The following is a 15948-nucleotide window of genomic DNA, read 5'->3' on the forward strand; positions in this document are numbered from 1 at the left end:
TTTGTTGCAGAATAAGATGGCAGGATGCTGAGATAATAAAATAAAGTGTGCCACTTGAGGCTGCAGATGAAGATCACATTTTGGATGCTCCACTCATAGGCGCCGACTCCATGGGGCCTGAGGGGGCCCGAGCCCCCTCAAAAATTCGTTTGGGGGGGCTCTGCCCCCCCAATAATCTCGGGCGCCCCTCCAGCAGAGCGCCACAGCCGCCCCTCCCCCAGCCCAAAATGCACAGGGTCGGGCTGCATGCCTCCTGCCCTCCCTCCCGAGCAAAAGCTCCCACCCAATTTCCTTCGGAGCTGATTAATAGGCGCAGCACGCTCTCCCCTATTCGCTCACGAGGAGGCGGCGCCACTTTATCTGCATATTCATGAGCTTATTTATTATTCATGAGCTTTCCCGCCCCCCCCCAATATTTTTTATAAGTCCACACCCCTGGCTCCGCTCTATAGAAAACCAGTATAATGGTCAAAGGTGTGGACTGGAACCTTTCGATCAGATGTACTAATTACGTACTCCCATTGTTCTAGGTGCATTTTGTGACAGGGAATTTCATTAGTGCGAACAGTTTCTGACCTCTGGGCGCAGTACTGTGCCTAAGATTTCAGATTACAACTGTAGAGTGGAAGGAAAGGAGGAGCTTTTTCTGCCTTCCCACTTCCAGCTACTCTCTGAAGACCGGAGAAGAGACCCTCCTAAGAATATTAGGGGGGTGGGCAGGGGAAGGATTAGACCATGTGAAAAATGAACATAATATTTTAGCTGCAGTTCTCTCATTTTCAACATTGTATTCTTGTTATTAGAAAAAGTGCACCTAGACATTCTGTTGTTGTGCCCATAACCTAGGTTTAAGGAGCCATTTAGCTCCTAGCTTTCATATCTCAGTTTCTAACACCGCTTACACACCTTCAGGTCATACTCTGCGACACTTTTGGCCATGAATAATGCAGTGTTGTTTTTCTTAAAACGAAGTTGCCTTACAAGACCCCTGATTCACAGTTTCAAACTAAATAACAAAGGGCAATTTTAGAAAAGAAATCTACACTAGCAACTGTCCTTGTAGCTTTGTCATAGTAATAACTTATGTAATCATACATATGCAGAGTATAACAATGAAATTATTCCTTTTCAAATGGTGGAATAGCCCATAATTTGGTTCTCAGGGTAACCCCATTCACATTAGTTTAATTCAAATCATGATGCCACAGAGAAGAGGGCAGATTCTTAAATCACATGTTCTTATCATCTTCCTATGATCAAATCTAGATCTACCTATGCATGATGCAACAATTATCAACATGAGAGTTCCTGTTATATCCAAAATGGCAGAACTTGTGGCATGATCCAGGCAGTGCAAAGCACTTTTAAGCCCCATACACATCAAGAGGGGAGTTGGCATGTGTTAAATCAGGATAGTCCACGAAGATGAAGCATGTATAAGCCTCGGAGTCTACCAAGTTCAAAAACGTCTTGGACAGGATTTACAACTATGTAGGTTACACACTGCAAAATTTTAAAAGGTTTTCAGTGGTCCCATGTTAAGAATGAAAAAACCCAGCCTTTTCATAATTTTGACAAGCAGGCAATTAAAACTTTTAGGCTTTCTAATTTACAGTCCAAGCAAATTAAATTATAAAAAGCTCTGACAGTTTTGCTTTTTTTCATGATTTGGCCCAATCACAATTCTAGTATACTGAGTAAATATTGGTATGTTTCAAACTTTATTTTTATAAATTTGTGGGCAGCAACTCTAAAAACAATTTCAAAAAGAGGCTTGTGAATTTGAATGCTTTAGTGTGTTGTACTAATGTAACTTTCTTGGGATGCAATTTATTAGTTCAGGGTCAGGGAAACTGTGGCCCTACGGATGTTGCTGTGCTACAAGTTCCATTATCCCTGACAGCTGCCCACGCTAGCTGGGGCTGATAGGAGTCCAACAATATTGGGAGGGCCACAGTCTCCCACCCCTGTAGTAATTCGAACTAGATCCTTATTGAGCAACCAGGTCTATAGGAAAGCACACAGGATTCAAAGTCAGCTATATTATATGCCACAAGTAGGTACAACTATAGTTCAGAAACAAAACACAGACCTACTCCATGTACTCAGCAAATCTCTCATTAGGTTCTTCAAGGAAGTAGTCTATGAAGAAATTTCTAAAATCAAAGATCATGTACTATGAATTCTGTGGATGTAAAATCTGGATTGTTCTCTAAAGGCCTCCCAACAGCATATTCCACTGAGCACAATGGAACTTACTTCTGGGAATGTACGTGTCTGCAAGTAAAAGGAGTGAGAATTAATAATTACAAAATTAGCTATATTGGAACCTGAAACAGGACAGATGGCAAGGACAGTCTGATGACATGCTCTGAGCCTGTTGGATTCTGAATCTGCACCAATTCTGACTTGCAGCTAACAGTCTCAGTGCAGAAAACTGTTTCCCTTCCTACAAATATAAATAATCAATTCTTCAAAGGCACTGTATGATTCCCATGATGCTCCATATTCTGAAAGAATATCTGTAATGTAACTTCATGCCAAGCTCTTCTTTGCTGGGAAAGGAAATTCTTCCTCCCCTTCCATAAAGGGGAACAAACCACAACCACGACCACAGAACTGTCTTATCTAGTAGCAGCATTAACCTGCATACTGTACATTGTTGCATAAGCAGGTTTATTGCAGTGCTGTTGAAGCATATCTTCATTGCTTCAGACAAAGAGTGAGGTATAGCAATGCACAGGTGCATGTCAAGCTAATGACTCTCAATGTTCTGAGATACCTTCAGACCTATTTAGGTATTTAGTTTATTGTTTTTGTTTTTAAGGTTCCACATGCTGCCATTTATTTCTTGGACTCTTTGATAAGGATTATGTCGAGACTGAGCAGATGGTTATGTTAAAGGCAGTAAGCATTGTATCTAAAATATCCTTATTAATCTAATAATTTGGTGGTCAATAATAATTAGGGGAAGTTTTAGCACCACAGCTATATCTTCTCACTTTAAACAATGTAAGCTTCACTATAGTGCCCACTATAAGGGCAGTAAATTTACAAGCCCTGTATGGATGCAAATGAGCAACATCTCATTTCTCAGTCTCATATCTGGCCCCCTTTTATAGCATATTTAAACAAAGAATATCTACTCTCTGATAACCATTACATTCTTCTCAGCATAACCTTCAGCTATTTAGCAGGTGATGCAGAGTTGCGATTTGCTATGGCAATTAGTGGCAAAATGCACATTCCTTAACACTTATTTCAGCTGTAAAGTTAAGCCAGTGAGTGTCTTTCTGTATGCTCCCAGCATTGTATTTTATCTTCACTGATGTCATGTTTCCATTAACCTCCCACTTAGCTGAAATCCCCACTAGGCTTAATAGAATGGTATTACTGTATGAAATAAAAACAAGTCATTAAAACAGCGACTGATTGTCAACTTCGTTTTAATCCTTGTTCAATATACATATCTCATAAGGGTGGCAGTGATAACTCGTTATCTTTCTAAGTGCAATTAAATTAAAAGAGGTTTTAAAAGAAATCTGCTCCCCAAGTTAGCTAATTGTGTCAATTTATTTTCCCTAAAGACCATGATTAATGAAGGCCTTACTTAATTATTATTGTAGGTATAGTCAGTCTATTTCTCAAATATATTTGTCATGTATGGCTCAATGAACATATGACCTACAGTGGAAATGGAGAAAAAAACTGCATGTTCTGTATTATGTATGCACTAAGTTTGTCATTCATTTCCACAGATCTAAGGGACACATCACAGATTCCAAGAAGCAGCCTTAGGATTTTTTTTCAGACAAAAGGTCTGCACAATTTCTATTAAAAAAAGAATTTATAAAAACTAAAGTTCAAATGTCTGCTTTTTAATAGTTCTACAGCAAATAGTGAGAAATTTTTTGTTGCATAATCCCTCTCTTGTATGTCTCTTAAATCAGTGTTTCCATGTATCTTTTCCAGTGGCATTTATTTTTGTTCTAGCTCCTCAGCTGATACTGTGTTCCCTTTCTTTCTGTCTCAACTCATCTGCTGTGAAGCTTCTCATTGCTATGATGCTCTAGGGCCTAATGTTTGGGCTGCAGTCCTATCAATATACACACACCAATTGTATTCAATGGAACTTACTTCTGAGCAGGCTTGTATAGTATTGCATTGCTAGTGTTGATTTAGAAGTGACAGAGGGAGACATAAAACAAGTATAACACAACTTGAGAAAGTGTTACGTCAATGCGATTCAAAATATGCAGACATTGCTGAGTGCACCTGCTGATAGGAAACTTGGGATATCAATGTGGGTTGATTTTAAGGCAACAGGTGGCTTGTAAGAATACAAAATAATGTGCTGTAATGGAAGAGTATACCTAGTTGATTTCCTATTTTAAAAAGGCACAGAGAAGAAAACACAAATACACACACTTTCTCTCTCCTATGCATATTAGAACTCTGGGTTCACAACTTCTAACTCACAAGTCATGAACTATGAACTACAGTGGTACCTTAGGTTACATATGCTTCAGGTTACAGACTCCGCTAACCCAGAAATAGTGCTTCAGGTTAAGAACTTTGCTTCAGGATGAGAACAGAAATCATGCTCCGGCAGCACAGCAGCAGCGGGAGGCCCCATTAGCTAAAGTGGTGCTTCAGGTTAAGAACGGACCTCCGGAACGAATTAAGTCCTTAACCCGAGGTACCACTGTATAGATCATGTGGTACAGAGTAGTTGGATAATGGCAATCCAGATTATTTCCAGCCATGAAGATTGCTAGGTCAGAATGTCTCAATACAATTTACCAACCTTAAACTTTATCACAGAGAGTGTTATGAGGATAATCATATTATGCTCCTAAATGTAACTGAGCTTTTGAGGATATTGTGACTAATCTTTTTAGATAGCAGCAGGTAAATAATCTAAAAAGAGCAATGAAGCCCCATTTTATAAAGGGATCCATTTCCAGTTTTACCACCTTTTTACACTCAAATGAGCTCCATGCACCTGGAGTGCCACAAACATCACTGAGTGTAAGTAAGATCAGGTCTTATCTCCTACATACTGGCCTGGTTCCCAGGTGACATTCAGCCATGGTTTGTTTAGCTTAACTGTGATCTGAATTCACCAGTGCCAACTAACTATGGTTTGTTCGTGGCCAACAAAACAGAACATGAAACCGTAGTTTGAAGTCGGCTTACAAATCTTAGTTTATGTTAACCATAGTTTCTCATTACATCCAAACCCTCTAACATGGCTTAATCCTGGCTTGTTTTGATGCCTTACTCCAAAAGCTACAGAGACAAAAATGGTTAAAAAAAATGATAATTAGCTTAAATAAGTCGTAGTTACTTTGTTCATCTACAAGACATCATGGTTTGTTCAACACACCTTGGTTAAAACAAACAAGGGTAATTGCAGCCATGGAGTCAGTTCAGTAGGGCTTGGATTAGCACCGTGAAGCTAAAAGTTAATTTACTAGTTAGAAGGCTGTTTACACGTGTTAGACAATGGACCTGTGTATAATTGTAAGGTAAGACCATAAATTGAATAAAACTCACACATCAACCCTAAAGGAAACAAAGCCAACTATGCAGTGAGAAATGCTTGCTAATTTTTATTACATCAATTTGTAATTCAGAGTTGTATGCAACTAAGTAATTCTCAGAGTAGACCCACTGAAATCAATGGACAAGTTAGTAATAACTTAAGACTGCAGTCCTAACACCACTTACAGGGGAATAAACACCACTGAATTCAATAGTATTTCTGAGTCGACATGGTTAGGATTACACTATAATTTAAGTCCATTGATTGCGATGGCTGTAAATTGGGTATGATTTCATTAGATCCAACAATTATTCCTAAAGGTAGGGATAGGGGATAAATTTGATTCAGTTTGCATGGAAAGTTGAAGCTATGAAATTCACACTTTCCAAAACAATATGAGGTATCTTTCAAAATCTGTACTTATCTAAATTTTGTGATGCAGCTCTAGAAGCAAAGCTTATAAAAATGCATATATTAAAGTGTGTGCAAAAAAGAACATATTAGGAAAAATAACATACATAACTGTGTACAAATTTTTTAGGAGAAACTTGTGCTCAAATACTGAAGAATTTGCAAGAGAATTGTTTTTTTTAATCAAATTGCTGCAGAAATGTGGCTAACTGAATTTAATTTGAGAAAAAAATGAGAGACTAAGATCCTTCCATCCCTACCTAAAGATTTCTTTAAAATGCAATGTGCAACACTGAATACACACAAAACTCCAGTCAAGGTTAAAACCTATATAAACTTCTATAAACATGTACAAATCTATTAAAAGCACCATGATATGGTGCGATCCTTCAGATTCATTGAAACCACTCATCATTTGGTTCATTGCTCATGGCAAACAAGCTGTTACATTTCTGAAAGTTCTAAAATGCTACAAGTATCACATTGAGAGTCTGATTCAAAGCGTTTTTGTTTGTTTCACAAAAATGTAGCTACAGTATTCCTCTAACGCAAGTCTGCATTGCATAACCCTCTTAAAACAGCAATCATTAACAAACCAAGCTACTTTGTGTTACAACTAGTAGGTATTTTATTGATATATAAATTGCTTGTTTTTAAAATATACTCTAGAAATGTAACACATTGGAAAAAAGAAACTTGTATTAAAGGTTAAGAAAATATCTGTGAAATTTCAGACATAGGATTTTGTTAGAGTCTTTTCAGTACTCACTCCCTGAAGACCACAAACCCCCAGAAAGCCATTTTAAGAAAATTATATCTCAGAAGTTGAAAATTGTGTTGATTCATTTTCTTTCGCAGCTGAATGTAAAGACACTTAAACAGAAAACCTCTTTAATGTTTGTTTTCACTCATTGGTAACTAAAACATCATCATCATTATTTTTTAATCCCATTAATAAGTCAGTAACTTCCTATTTCTCCTATCTTTGCAGCAGTAGTCCCTCCTAATAGCTTTGTACCTTCCATCAAATGCACCCCCCCCACACACACACTTACCCAACAATATAACAAGAAGTCCGGGTTTATTAAAAATGCTTCACTAAGGCTCTATCTCTGCTCAATGTATGTTTTGCCACTGAGCTTAATCAGAGCCCTGCCCCCTTCAAGAGTAACAGTGCAATCATAAGCTTGTACTCAGAAGCAAAATGTTTAGGATTGCAGCTGGGAAGAGCAAGCCTATACTCCATAACTCCTAGGGAAGGGAAGGGGGGGAGAGAGAAGTACCCGCGGGGAGGTATAGAAGCATAGAATTGCACTCATCTTTTGCTTGCTTGGCCAGCAGCAGTCAAATCAGAGGCAAATGAAAGAGACCTTCCTGTACTCAAGCCCCCGTTGCAAACACAACTGAGCAGTTCCCAACCCACTCAGCCATAGAAGCAGACAGGAAGCAGAAACATCATGGGTCGTCTCCCCTCACACACATACCACTTCCAGATTCAGTTGTGTATACCAGGAGCACATGGGTTGCCCAGGAAGCGCTATATCAGCCCACTCTTTGCTGTCAGTGCCAAAAGAGCCACTGCCCCCTGAGACCTGATAGCATCCAGTTCCCTACCTTCAGTCCCATCCTGAAGCCCAATCCTACTAAGGGGAAAGGCATTTCAATCCACTATGCTCTAGCAATGGAAAACAAAAAACAGAAAAATGAATGTGGCACAATCATAGGCTTTATTGAACAGCATTTCAATAAAGGAGGAGTGGGTGGGGAGGGAAATCATATAGAGGGTTGCCAACCAGTCATCCAAACAGAGCTCCTGTGCCTCAGAAAGCAGCACAATGGTCAGCAGGATGGTGGCAGGATCTGTTTCTCTCACGGCTTCAGCTCCACATTAGGACACTTACTTGACTATGTATTGCATAGCTGGTATGGCGTTGGCAGTGAATCAGGAGCTTGTCTAGTGCAAGTGGGCTTGTCTAGTGCAAGTGAGGAACAAGGATGGGTTGGGCCTCCTTCCTGGTCCACTTGGCATGCAATGTGGGAGAAGGTCCTTTACAGCAGTCTGTGGAGAGCAAGGGAAGACAGAGAGCAATAAGCAATAAGTAACAGATGCAACACAAAGTCCATGAATGTGGGTGCACAGTAGGTGTTTGTGAGGAGGTGAGGAGGAAGAGGGAGTGGGAGTGGGGTACCTGAGTTATTGGCCAGAACTCAGTCTCCTTCACCTTGGGAAGGGAAGTGACTGAGGCCATACTCGCCCTGGTGGGCTGCAGTGCAACTCTCTGTGTGGAGGAACAGCTTATTCTCGTCTGTGTGCCCAGGATGTGTTCCTGTCAGGCAAAAGAGCTCACGAGTCTTTGGCCAGCAGTGGTAATGGCTGGATTGGAGTGTTTGCTTTTGAGAGTGACTGCTCCTGCCTGTTTGGGGGAACCAAGCATTATTGCAATACAATATAGGCAAGGCATCCATACGCAAAGAGGGGGGAACTGTTGCAGGAATTCCACTCTGTAGGATGGCTGCCATCTCTGCTCGCTTACCTGTGTGGAGTGCTCTGTTCTTGCAGTTCCAGTTGTGGCAGTGTAGTGGGAGTTGAAGGTTGGTGTTTGTGTCTGGAGTCCTAAGGTGAAGTACCTGTTAGGATCCTAGATAGAGAAATGTTAGCAATGTGCTCAAGTCCCTCTGTCTCTTCTGGAGACAGGCAATTTAATGAAACACTCCCTGTTTGTTCAAAGTGCACCTTCTTTATGTTTCCCATCACCAGAGTTTCCCCTATGTGTACATGATCTGAGTGAGGCCTGAAAGATATATGTCTATGCTAGGTACCCAGTTATCTTATTTATGATCTCTCTGTATGCTGTAACTGAGTGCTGATTTGCACCATATCTTACATGCTCTCATAATGATGTGAATGAGGAAGGAGATTGGTAGGGGAACAGGAAGTTTTGTTTTGTTTTGCTCTTCACTGAGTTGAATGGGAGGAATTTTCCTTACATCAGCTCCATGGTCAGTGTCGCTGCCCCATTTTGGCTGCTAGGCCAGCAGAGTTGTGCTGGTATACAAGATATGCAGCAGCATGTTTCATGTTCTCCTGTTGTTGTTGTTGGTGGTGCTTCTTCCCTATCCTACAAATAATCCCTCTGCCAGCATAACTGAAGGATAAAATTGAGTTCTAAAGTACTTAGCTATTTTAAGTACAAGTGGTAAAGGCAAGGCACATTTCTGGTATGAAACACTCCTGTTTGTGAGTATTGATTACTTGGTTATTAGTGTTAGTGCAAAGTGGAGGTGTGGGTGGATGTATAAGTAATATGTGCAATAGGTTTGGTATATCAGCAGCAGCAGCAGCAGCACTATATATCCACAAGAAATGCCTGCTAAAATGCTTAATATTTTTTAGAGCCTAAGCTTTAATCATTCTCACAGCAGAGTTTCAGAGAAGATGAATATATGATAGCTTCCTTCCTTCCTTCACCTGTCATGCAAAAGGTGAACAGAGAACAGGGAACGAACCTCAAATGGGTGGAAATGGCAGGGAAGCAGATTTGAACTAAACATTAGGGTAAAGGCTGTTCAATAGTGGGGGAGGCTGTTGCGGGAGATGGTGGCAGCTCCTTCCTTGGGCATGTTTAAGCAGAGGCTTGACAACAAAATGACAGGGTTGCTGTAGTCAGTGGAGGCTGGCTCATTAGGGCAAAGGGAGCACTGAACCACCAATCTCAGTCTTCTCTGCTATTTTGCTTACAACCAGTCACAGGGTAGCTCTGGATATCATTGGCTCTGGCTGCTGGTTTTAATGGACCCTAGCCACAAGTGGCTGAAGTTGCATCTGGCATGGCAGGACCTTCACTGAGCTAGCCTAGATGACCTCTGAAGTTTCTTCCATCCATGTGAGGCCAGGCTGATTATTAGTGCTGAATATTCATAAATCTAGGAAAGTTGCCTTTAAAGCTTACTTTAGCATTTCCCGATCCTAACATTGCTTTGCACTTATCTAATGAATTTCTCCAGCTCATGCCACAATTCACAGACCACAGAATTGTAGAATTACCAGGGTTTTGTTTTGTTTTGTTTTTACGGTAACTTTCTGTGCCTTTTACAGGTTCAGGACAAAGGAGAGGGGAAATCAACAGGTACAGCTTTTCCCTCCCTCTGTTTACTGAATCAGGATGGGGAAAACCAACACACGTTTCATGTCTCAGCTACCTGTAGCTGTTCATAGCAAACTGTTAGAAAAGGAGTTAGCCCTTAAGAAAGTCTCCATTATAAGTAACGGTTGTTAGAATATAGGGACAGGAGAGAGCATCATTAGCAATTACTTGAATTAACTATGTTTGTATCTCACTTTTCCTCCAGTGAGCTAAGTGCATCTCCTGCTCCGCACTCCTACTTTCACTACAACCCTGTAAATTAGGGTTAGACTGAGGGCAAATCCATATTGTAGTTTAATGTGGATAGTAAGCTTCCTGTACCTCCATTAATTCTCCATTATCCATTTTCTCTAAATCACTGCCTTTTCACACTTCCCCCTCCCTCAGTCCATATTTTCTCATGCTCTCTCCTTTTTTTGGAATATCCCTGGTATGAGAACATCTGGATTGAGGGAATGGAAAGTGTAGAAAGGCAGGGATTTGGAGGTGGATGTCATGTGGTCAATGGAGAATTAATGCAGGTACAGGAAACTTACTATCCTCATTAAACAGTAGTATGGGTGACCCCTGAGAGATGGAGGCTGGAAAAGTTATCTCAGGAACTTCATGGCTGAGCCATGGCTTTCTTAGCTCAAGTTGTACTTGAACCTTGATTTCTTTGTTATAAGTGCAACACTTTATCCCTATATCTTTGGGAGAAATCAGAAACTAGAAATGTCAGCAGATCACTTATGTTGTTTGTGGAATGTCAAGGATTGGTCAATTAAGATATAATATCCCACCTATCAGGGGGAAAGAACATTGCATGCAGGAAGTTCCAGGTGCAATCCCTGGCATCTCCAGCAGAATGGACCTGGTTAACAGGTGATGAGAAAGACCTCTCTGCCTAAGACTCTGGAGTGCTACTACCTGTTATACAATACTAGGAAAGCAAACCAAAAAGTAGGAACCGGTATAAGGCAGACATTACATGAGTGGTTCACACACCATCTGGTATTTTACAAAAAAAGATGCACACAAATGAGAATGTATCTACCCTGAATAGTATGCTTCTCTCAAACAACATGCTCTTTAATGGTTCAGTCAGGAGTGAATAGAAAAAGTGCTGGTGCCAGATTCCAACTCACCTTCCCAATAATGATAGAGAAAAGTAGAGAGACTGATGCTCGAGTGTTGCTTGTTCCCAGGGACAGCAACAACTATATATTTAGACTTTAAAGCAGGCTTCACCAGCCTGATGCCCTCCAGCTGCTGCTGGAGTGTAACTCCTATCAGCCCCAGCCATCACAGGACACATTGGCAAAGGCTGCTTTAAAATGACATAAATATACATTCTCACAACATTTCCGTATCAGGGAGGAAAAGCAGAACTTCATTTGAGTTTTTTCCCCTACTACATACTAAAGTTATATAAGGTGATATATTCATTTGCAAACTGAAGTTGCTGTGTATTCATAGTAATGGCCTGATCCAATGTAGGTTCACTCAGGAGTAAGTCCCGCTGAGTTCCATGGATTTACTTTCAAGGAAGCATTACACAGAACTGGGTTTGCAAAATCATAGCACCATGGTCCTAAATGCATTTACCTGGACAGTAAATTCCATTTATTTTAATTGGAATTTGCTTCCAAGTAATTGCTTAGGAGTTAGGTGTTAAGTGATGCACAGCAATTTTAATTAGTAAAATCCTATATTTCATTATACATAGTGTCACGCTATAAATTTCTGGAGGGCTGAGGTTCAGTTAGTGTGAGTTACGAATATTTATTCTGTTGCATAACATATAAAGATACTTCACCATGTACTGAAGTAATAAGAGGTATGCATACTGCATATAGAAACCTGCAGTTTCACAACCTGTACAAATGTGATGCTGCTTAATCGTGTGTCATGTATATGAATTTACACACCCGCTCATCCACAAGAATAAATGAAATATATTAATAAAACTTACACTTTGTGAAACAGCTTGATATATGAAAAAATATTTTCCTCTACATACATTAGCCCTACTATCCTTCCTGCAATGGGGCTCAACACCAAAGGCACAATACATCAGAAATCTGTTATGCACATCCGTAACTGAAATGAACAAGAGCAATGCAAAAACACCAACATGCTCTTCAGTAGCTCCCATTCATTTTGAAGTGAGCGTGCACAGGAGAAAAACCCTATGAATTGCATGCCCATTTATTCTATTTATTTATTGAGATATGTGCATCACATTTCAGATGCCAGAGAGAGAGAGCTGTTTGTTGAAGATTTACTGAAAATCATGTGGTATTTTAGACAGTGTTCAGGCACAAGGAGCCGACCATTGTAGGGAATAGTTTTCAGCAAAAATGGTCTAGTTGTTTTAGACATCTGCTTGTGACCTTTTACTTGCTCACAGAGTCCTGAGCAGCAGGCATTTCAGCTGAAGAGAGGAGAAGATGATAAACAAATGGATTCAGCAATATAGTTGCCAGGCATGGATGACATTGCTGCTGTAATCACATTAGTTTGTAGGGTGCATTAACAATAACATCAAGACTGATCAACTAGCCATGTCAGAAGATCTTTGAGGTGCAATGCAAGCAGGAGCAAAATTCACTGGATATCACTATAGAAGGGCATCTCTCTCTCTCTCTCTCTCTCTTTCCAGACTATATAAACAAGGCTCCATGGGTAGGAAGTCACCTTGAGGCAATGCAATGCAACATCATCTCAAATCACAGAGTTGCACTTTGAGTACATGGAGGGGGGAGGGTTAAAACAAAATCCATTTCTTTCTTGTCTCCCTTCCCCACAGTGTCCCTCTTAATTGGTGCATATGCCGTGTGAGACAGAGGTAGTGTATCTGTCTCACACAGCATATATACCAATTATGGGTGAATACATCATGTAGTCTCTGCTCTCATTCCTAGACCTTCTACTGTCTACAGTACAGCCTGAAGGTTTATTGCCTCCCCCTCTCCGTTTCAGAAAGACACCTCAGTTCGATCACCTCCATCTAGTCAGTGTGTCTTACATTCTCCCCTGCCACTATTTTACAGAAGGCTAGGGTAAGCGAGGTCAATATGATACATTGTCATCATCATCATTTTAATCTCCTGTGAGGCTGTCCACATTCTGTCTTCTCTGTGCAGGCAATATAAGAAGAGAGCAGACTGCACTTCCCATAGCATTCCTGATATTTATAATATAGCAACACACACATTTACTGGCTTTGCAATTGAACACATTGAGTGCAATCCACCTCCCACTTAATTCAATGGCAAAATTTCCTACTGATTTATTTTAATGGAATGGGATTTCACCCACTATCAGAAAAGCTAGGGGGTGGGGAAGTTGTTTTAAATGCAGAGCTATTATCTAAAAAGGATGCATATATATTCCTCTTATCCCAGCCCCAAGACTATTTCAAATGCTTTTGCCATTAATTAGTAAATACTCCACCAAACCCCCCTCCAAACCTTCAATGGGTATTTCAAAATGCAAATCTATGCAAGGTGAAATGTATAATATGCAAAATCATTCCCAAGTGTTTATGCCATGAACCATATTTTCTGCCCTTGGAATCTTGCACACACGAGGTCTAATTTTCAATTACTTTCTTGATTTTCCACCTTTTGAATTCACAAAGCGTTCGTTCCTTCTGTCACACGAGCTTACCTTTATGGTCTGTTTAGCAGTGCAGCTGCCTCCTGCATACCAATTTAGGGGCTGCAAAGACAACCTAACAGTCCTTGATCGCAGCCTCGCACCTTCCCAATCACACATTGATCCTGTGTGCATTTTAAAACCCTACTTTTTTTTTTAAAGAAGACAGCAGCAACTAACGCTTCCTCTCTTGCTCAGACATCTACTTCTATGTTTCTTTAGCACGCACACCCCTTCTCCCCAACTCCCCATTTGTTGAATTACAGGTAAGATGATGCAGAGGGGCCAGCGCAGACACGGAGAGGCTACTTCGCATTTTCTCCAGATTTAAGTCCGCAAGGAAAACCATCGGGAGACCAAACGAGTAGAGGAAGAGCTGACCAGGGATCCGTGCCTCCCCCCCCCCCATCCTCACACACAGACACTTAGGGTGATGGTGACTGTATGGAGAAGCAGCAGCCCAAACAGCCTGGTACTGCAGTGCTTTCTGGAGGATCAGACAGACAGCTATTCTCATGGTTAAGGTTGGGTCCCCCCCCCCATTCAAAAAATACAACAACCCACCTTTGTTGCTGCTGCAAATGATTGTTTCAGAACTTTTCTCGCCCCCATTTGTAAACAAGATGCGTGGGGAAACTCACCGGGTCGTCCTGATCTCTGTCTGAAGGTCAATCCCGGGCTAGCTTGGATGGCAGTTTTCCTCGAGGGGCTCCGGGAGGCTCGGGTCCGATTCCTGGCCCTTCTTTTCCTCCCCTTCCCCCGCCTCGCGCCTTCCCTCCTCTCTGGCCGTCCTCCCCGATCCGTGTGCGGCGACCCGAAGGCGCCCCTCTATTCAGCCTTCCTCGGCCAGCAGCCTCGCCGCCGACGCTCAGATGCCATGGTCGCAATCCACATCGCGGCAGATGTACCACAGGATCACATAGAGGATGAGCAGGATGGCGAAGATGAACAAAGCCACCAGAATCGCCTTGGTCACCGGGGAGATGAGGGACTGCATGACCCCCGCGCCAGAGCCGCCCGAGGAGCTCGCTCGCCAGTCGGCAGCCCGCCTCGGAGAAGTGAGGCACAAGCCCGCCGAGGACGGACCAGGCAGGCTCTCCTCTCCCGCAGAGGAGGCGGCGGCGGCAGCCTCCACACCGAAGTCCCCCCGGCGCCTGAAAGAGCCCCGCTAAAACCTGGGCTGCCTCCGCATTGGTTCGTGCCAAGCTGAGGAGGCGAGGGCGCGAGGCTGAGGCGCCGGGCGAGCGGGCTTCCCTCCCGCCTCCTCGTCAGGGCGCCCGGAGAAGAGGCAGGCGGACTGGCTGACGGACTGACCCCGCGGGGCTCTCACCAGCCGGCGCTCGCCCGCTCCGGCAGCCGCGGCCGCAGCGAAGGGGCTGGGGAGCTGAGGGGGCAGGCGGCGAGAAGTTAGCCCGCCCAACGGCGCGGCCATGGGCGCCCCGCGCGCGCCGCCGGGAGGGCTCCTCGGTGGGTTTTGGCTGGCTGAAAGAAGAAGGATGCTCTGCCCGCCCGGCGCGCGTCGCCTTCCCTTTCAGTCAGAGGCGGGCTGAGGTGAGGCGGCGCGCCGCGGGGCGCCGGCTGCTGTTGCTGCCGAGCGAGCGCCTTCAAAGTTGGGCGGCGGCGAGGCGACAGCCCTCAGGTGGTGATGGGGACAGGTGGGGAAAGCCAGGCTCCTCCTGGGAAGCTCCGTGAGGAAAGCCATCAAAGGGCAGCGCCAGAAAGCGGGCGGCTGGGAGGCGCGAGCGGCTGAGGGCGCGCGCCTGGAAGTTCCTTCTGGCCGCCCCGCCGCGGTGCTCCCCGCCTGCGCTTGTCCGAGTGCGTCTGTGCGCGCTTCTGCAGCGGAGGCAGCCGGCTCGCCGCAGACGCGAGACCCGCCTGATTAGTATTCCGCCCAGCAGCGCGCCTTCGCTCTTTTTCCCGCCTCCTTCCCACTCGCCCGCCCGCCCCTCGCGCCTCGTCTAGTCCTTCCTCTCCCTCATACCGCCAGTGTAGCCGGGGAAACCTCGGCTGTCATTGACTCTGTGTGTGTGTGCTGTGACTGTAATTACAAGGGAGTATGAAATGCTGAGGGAGTGTGTAGCAGAAAGTGGGGGGGGGGTGTAAAGGACATGCCCCCCCACCTCCTGCTTAACTGACGTCTCCCCTGAGAAGCCTGAGATCTCCCAAACTAGATGTGGAGAGTCCTGTCCCCTCCTCTCACGC

At 43.4% G+C, this 15948-nt stretch overlaps 1 protein-coding gene across 1 annotated transcript in view; it reads right to left on the reverse strand.

The window, feature by feature from the left end:
* The window catches only part of ZBED1 (zinc finger BED-type containing 1), a 133173-nt gene extending 117513 nt beyond the window's left edge, over window positions 1-15660 (reverse strand). The window contains exon 1 of the mRNA XM_081197022.1: window positions 14388-15660. The gene's annotated coding sequence lies outside the window, so the exon portion shown is untranslated. The remainder of the gene's footprint in view (window positions 1-14387) is intronic.
* Between the last annotated feature and the right edge of the window lie 288 nt (window positions 15661-15948).

The sequence above is a fragment of the Podarcis bocagei genome (assembly GCF_964188305.1).
Source record: "Podarcis bocagei genome assembly, chromosome: 6".
NCBI classification, from domain to species: domain Eukaryota; kingdom Metazoa; phylum Chordata; class Lepidosauria; order Squamata; family Lacertidae; genus Podarcis; species Podarcis bocagei.